Here is a 6609-nt window from a genome sequence, read left to right as displayed (position 1 = left end):
GACTTTGTGAACCTCTCTTGTGTCCTAGGTCAGATTAATAGGTACACCCCAGGAAGTGATGAGGCTCGTCTTCTGTCCTTATGGGACAGGTCTTGCCTCAGGCCCAAACCTTATCATGGTCCTGTAGCACGTTGTCACTGGAATTGTCCTTAAATTCCGTTGTGCTGTCAGAGAGCAGCAGCAGGTTGTGGGAGAGCTGATCTCCCTTCTGGGTTGAAGTTCGCCGGATAGCATGCCTGGAGTCATGGGTCTCCCCTACCCCTGTCTCCTTTGCTGGGGCCCTAGACCCACAGGCAAAGGATACAGCAAACCTGCCATCTTCAATCCTGGCTGGCTCACCAAACTGTGGCTGGAATCTGGAGACCAGAGAGACCAATGAGGGGAACAGGAGGATTTTATTTAGGTGGCCACTAGCTCAGCAGATTAATATCCAGAGGCTGAGCAGTGAACAAAGACAGGGCTTGAATTTTATTCATGCAACCAAAGGGGGTTGGCTAGCCAGTGGCGCCAAACTTGTGAGGCAGGGAAAGCAAGCTTACAGAAGCAGAACAAATGCAGTTAATCAAACTGTGACAGGTGTTGGAACTCAGGCATGTCTTGTGACCTCTAGCATCCTGCACAGATGGGAAAAACAGGACCTTACAAAATCCTTGCAAACTTGCAGAAATAGTTACAAAAATTGTTACAGGAGCAGCACAAAGAATGATGGCATGGGCACAGAATTTCAGGAGGAGACTGATAAGAACTTGTTTTTCTTGTCCCTGCTTTTGGAACCCATTTCTTCAGGGCCGCTGCCTGGCCTTGCAGGTAATGTTATCATAGCTCCAGCTGGACTTTTGAGTGAGTCAGCCCGGTCAGAGAAGAAGGACTTGTTTTTCTCTTTACTTGTTTTTCTTACATTTCCTGGTTCATCAGCAAGAAACAACAAGCTATTTACCTTCACAATAGAGAAGTCCAGCAGAACCAAGATGGAAGCAGAGTGGGTGAATCTAAATCTATGGACACATTCATCTTGGAAACCCTAAGAGAGGCGAAAGGTGAGTATCTAGCTGATACTAGACAGTCATTATGACTAATTCTGACTGTTAGAGGGAGTGCAAAAGTCAGTCTCAAAGCTAACAGCCAGTACTAGGAAACAGAAACAAAGTAACAAGAAACTCTTACAGCAGCAGAGTTCTTCTAAATAATTCCATTGGATGGTATTTCTCGTCGTTAGTCTACTTAGAAAGAAAATTGGGCCTTTTAAAATTATTATTGTGATAAAGTGCTCATAACAAAATTTTCCACCATAATCATTTTTAAGTGTACAATTCAGTACTTAAATGCCTTCACATTGTTGATGTAACCTGTCTCTAGAACTTTATCTTGTAAAACAGAAACTCTATACCTATTAAAACAACTTCTCCCTATTCTCCCCTCCCCACAGTCCTGGCAACCATCACCTACTTACTGTCACCCTGAATTTGACTATTCCAAGGACTTCATATAGATGGAATCATACTGTATTTGTTCTTTTATGTCTGGCTTATTTTACTTAACACAGTGTTTTTCCTGTAAGTGCAGTTGTACCATGTCAGAATTTTATTCTATTTTAAGGCTGAATAATATTCCATTATAAGTATATTTCATATTTTGTTTCTCTATTCATCTCTTAATTGAAATGTGAATTGTTTCCACCTTTTGCAGTTGTGCATACTATTGCCATAAATATTTATGTCCAAATATCTGTGAGCCAGGCTTTCAATTATTTGGGGTATATATGTAATGTTGGAATTACAGAATCATTTTCCACATCAGTTGCACTATTTTGTATTTTCACTAGCAATTCATAATGTCCGTTTTCTCCACATTTTTCCCAACACTTACTTTCTCTTGAAAGTAAGTATTAATTTGTATGAAATGGTATCTGCTTGTAGTTTTAATTTGCATTTTCCTAATGGACAATGATGTTGAGAATCTTTTCATGTTTTTATTGATGATTTGTATATCTTCTTTGGTGAGAAATGTCCACTCAAATCCTTAACCTATTTTTAACTGGTTTTTCTTGTTGAGTTGTAGGAGTTATTTATATATTCTGGATATTAGTTTATCAGACGTATGATTGACAGATATTTTCCCTATTTGTGTGTTGCCTTTTCACTCTGTTGGTAGTGTTTTTAGGTACTCAGAGGTTTCTAATTTTGTCCAGTTTACTTAGTTTTTATTTTGCAGGGTGTGGTGGCTCACACCTGTAATCCCAGCACTTTGGGAGGCCGAGGCAGGCAGATGACCTGAGGTCGGGAGCTTGAGACTGGCATGACCAATATGCAGAAACTCAGTCTCTACTAAAAAAACAAAATTAGCTGGGCATGGTGGCGCAAGCCTATAATCCCAGCTACTCCCAGATTCTCCTGAGGCAGGAGAATCTCTTGAATCTAGGAGGCGGAGGTTGCAGTGAGCCAAGATTGCACCATGCACTCCAGCTTGGGCAACAAGAGCAAAACTCCGTTTAAAAAAAAAAAAAGGTATTCTGAAGTATTTTATTCTTTTGGATTCTATTTTAAATGGGATTATTTTCTCAATTTCCTTTTCATATTATTCAGTGACAATATATGAAAATATGACTTTTTTGTATGTATTGAATGTAATAGTTTGTGTATTTGTATAATCTTTGTTTTCAACATAAAGGTTCATGTCATCAGCAAATTAAGATAATTTCATTAATCTTTTACAATTTGGATGTGTGGTTTTTTTTTCCCTTGCCTAATTGACCTGCCTTAAATTTCCAGTACACTGTTAAATAGCAGTGATTTAGATGGGCACCTCTGGCACAGTGGCACATGCTGTAATCCCAGAACTTTTGGAAGCCAAGGCAGATGGATCACTTGAGGCCAGGAGTTCAAATTCAACTTTTCCTTTTTGCAAAATTTCTGCGTACTATTTACCAATGTTCTAAAATGCAACGTATTGTATTGTAAACCTTAAAAACAAATAGAGAGACTCTTAGGTGTTTATTTGGAAAAGGAACATTACAAAGTATGCACAAGCTGTAGTAAACTAGGTGCACGTTCAGAGCAGTAAAGGAAGACAAAGGAATTTTAAAGTACTAAATGGGGAGGATTCCATAGTTGTTTTGAAATAACTATCCCTGGCTACAAAGATCAATAAAACAGATGTGTGGGTAAGTCAAAAAGAAAAGTAACAAACATAATGCCAGTCTGAGGTTGAATAGGCAGTTGCTGGGCAGATGTCTTGTGGAAATATTTTTTATAAGTTTGTGGTATGGTTGCAATCTGTGTTCCTACCCAAATCTCACACTGAATTGAAATCTTCAGTATTGAAGCAGGGGCCTGGTTGGGGGTGATTGGATCATGGGGGCAGTTGCTCACAATCCCCCTTGGGTGCTGTCATTGTGATAGTGAGCTCTCCTGAGATATGGTTGTTTAAAAGTGTATGCCACTTTCCCCTCTCTCTGGATCCTGCTCCAGCTATGTGAGACACTTGTATCTGCTTTGCCTCCTGCCATGAATGAAAGCTCCCTGCAGCCTCCCCAGAAGCACATACGCCCATGCTTCCTGTAGAGCCTGCAGAACTGTAAGTCAATCAAACCTCTTTTCTTTATAAATTACCCAGTTTCAGATATTTCTTTATAGCAGCGTGAGAACAGACTAATAGTGATACTAACAATCACTTGGTCCAGTAACCTTTAAATCCTCATACCCAGGATTCTGCATAGTAGTTTAAACAGGCTTGAAATTAGTTTAAATAAGACCACTTAAATGGGCTAAAAGTTTGTGATGCCTGTCTGCAAGGTTGTAGAGTTTTGTAGAGTCTTCTTTGCTGTCAGGCATACCAGTATGAGAACGCTGTATTCCTGGCCTTTCCTGGCTCCATTTGTTAGGATTTTCTTTTTTAACATTAGGGACTCCATTTTTATTTTTATTTTCTTTTCTTTTTTTGAGAGGGTGTCTCGCTCGTCACCCAGGCTGGAGTGCAGTGGCCGGATCTCAGCTCACTGCAAGCTCCACCTCCTGGGTTCATGCCATTCTCCTGCCTCAGCCTCCCGAGTAGCTGGGACTACAGGCGCCCACCACCTCGCCCGGCTAGTTTTTTGTATTTTTTTTAGTAGAGACGGGGTTTCACTGTGTTAGCCAGGATGGTCTGAATCTCCTGACCTTGTGATCCGCCCGTCTGGGCCTCCCAAAGTGCTGGGATTATACATTTTTAATCTGACAACTTTCACAGTGTACATGTGTAATATTGTCACACAAAGTAATTTGCTTCTAAGTGTCAGATAAAAATAGGAGGTCTAAAGTTGGGGGAAATAAAGAATGTGGCTTTACCACAATATCAACCACTAACTATATGACTTTAACTGGCAGCCTCAATTTTCATATTTATAAAACAACATACTGAAAAGTATTAATGTTTATACATTTTTCCCACATTATACATTTTAAAATGAATACTATCCACAAATCTAATATGCCAAAGTGATCAAAAGCCTGCTGCTAGTTAAAAAAAAAAAAAGAGTAAGAAAAAATAATAAACCAAGAAAAAAAAAGCAACCGATATGGCTAGTGTGCACATGTAGGATTATTTTCTCCTATCATACTATAACTATCTGCGACCACCTTACTGTTTCATTGTACTGAACCCTGTTTAAACTACCTCGGCAGAATCCTGTGTGCCAGGATTTAAAGATTACTGGACCTAAAAGTACTTCATAGAAATACTTCCAACTTTCTAGTCCAATAGAGGAAAGTTTTCACTTACTGAATGGTTAACGAAAAATTAAATTCTTTGTAGTATTTTTAATTGTGGGAAACAAAAATTTAACATTTTACTAATTTCTAAGTGTACAGTTCACTAGTGTTAACTGTATTCACACTATTGTGCAGTAGATCTATAAAACTTTTCTTACTTGACAAGTTAAAAATAAATATACATATTAATGGAGTATAAAATGATGCTTTCATATATGTGCATGTTGTAGAAAAATTAAGCTTATTAACATATCCATCACCTCACATACTTACTCTTTTTTTTTTTTTTTTTTTTTTTGAGACAGAGTCTCGCTCTGTCACCCAGGCTGGAGTGCAGTGGCCGGATCTCAGCTCACTGCAAGCTCCGCCTCCCGGGTTCATGCCATTCTCCTGCCTCAGCCTCCCGAGTAGCTGGGACTACAGGCACCTGCCACCTCGCTCGGCTAAGTTTTTGTATTTTTAGTAGAGACGGGGTTTCACTGTGTTAGCCAGGATGGTCTCGATCTCCTGACCTCGTGATCCGCCCATCTCGGCCTCCCAAAGTGCTGGGATTACAGGCTTGAGCCACCGCGCCCGGCCCATACTTACTCTTTTTATGAGAACATTTAAAATCTACTTTTAGCAATTTTAAAGTATACATCATTATTAACAACAGTTATCATACTATAAAATTTATTACTTACACTTATTTCTCTTATCTAAATAAATACTTTGTGCCCTTGACCAATGTCTGCCCATTGCTTATATGCTCCTACCGCAAGCCAATTATATTCTCTGCTTTGATAGGTTCAATTTTTAATATTTGCACATATAAGTGAATATATGCAGTATGTCTTTTTGTACCTAACTTCTTTCTTTTAATATAATAGCTAGTAGGTTTATTTATGCTGTCATAAATGCCAGAAGTTCCTTTTGTTAAAGGCTTAATAGTATTTCCTTGTGTAGATATACCACATTTTCTGTACTCCTTTATTTGTTAATGGACATTTAAGTTGATTTTATATCTTAGCTATTGTGAATAATGATTGCAGTGAACATGGAAGTGCAGATAATTCTTCTACATGCTGATTTCAATTTCCTTGGATAAATACCCAGAACTGGAATTGTTAGATCATGTGTAAGGAAGGATAACCTACATCATAAAAGAAGGAAGATCTCAAATAAGAACCTACTGTTATACCTCAATAAATTAGAAAAGTAAGAACAATATAAGCCAAAAGTTAGCAGAAAGAAGAGCAGAAAGATCAGAAGAGAAATAAAGTAGGACTACAAAAACATTTTAAAAGATTAACAAAACTGAGATTTAACTTACTGAAAAATAAGAAAAATTGATAAATCTTTACACTAAGAAAAAAATTAAAGACTCAAATCAAATCAGAAACAAGAGAGGAGATATTACAGCTGATATCACAAAGGTACAAAGATTATCAAACTATTACAAACCAACAAATTTTATACCAAACAATGAGGTAACATAGAAGAAATGAACAAATTTATAGAAATATAAAACCTATCAAAGATGATCATGAAGAAATAAAAAATGAACAAACCAAATTATGAGTAAGCAAACTGAATCAGTAATAAAACTCTCCCATCATCAAGGTTGTGGTGAGGAGTGATCTCACCACTTCACTCCAGTGTGGGTGACAGAGCAAGACCCTGTCTCAAAAACAAAAAAGTCTTTCATCATAGCAAATCACAAGATTTGATGGCTTCTTGGTGAATTCTACCACATAATTTAAGAAAAACTAATGCCAATCCCTTGTCAACCCCTTCCAAAAAGTTAAAGAAGACAGAATACTTCCAAACTTATTTTTTAAGTCTAGAATTACCCTAATATCCAAGCCAGATAAGAATATCACAA

General features: G+C 37.8%; 1 long non-coding RNA gene across 1 annotated transcript in view; it reads left to right on the top strand.

Moving 5' to 3' along the window:
- The first annotated feature begins 568 nt into the window (after positions 1–568).
- Positions 569–6609, top strand: part of LOC141409505 (uncharacterized) — a 36838-nt gene continuing 30797 nt past the window's right edge. Inside the window, exons 1-2 of the long non-coding RNA XR_012430461.1 lie at positions 569–1037; positions 3468–3573. This is a non-coding gene — a long non-coding RNA (uncharacterized lncRNA). The remainder of the gene's footprint in view (positions 1038–3467; positions 3574–6609) is intronic.

Source organism: Macaca fascicularis, chromosome Y, assembly GCF_037993035.2.
Source record: "Macaca fascicularis isolate 582-1 chromosome Y, T2T-MFA8v1.1".
NCBI classification, from domain to species: domain Eukaryota; kingdom Metazoa; phylum Chordata; class Mammalia; order Primates; family Cercopithecidae; genus Macaca; species Macaca fascicularis.
The sequence above is the reverse complement of the archived record's forward strand: the minus strand, read 5'-3'. Positions and strand labels throughout refer to the sequence as shown.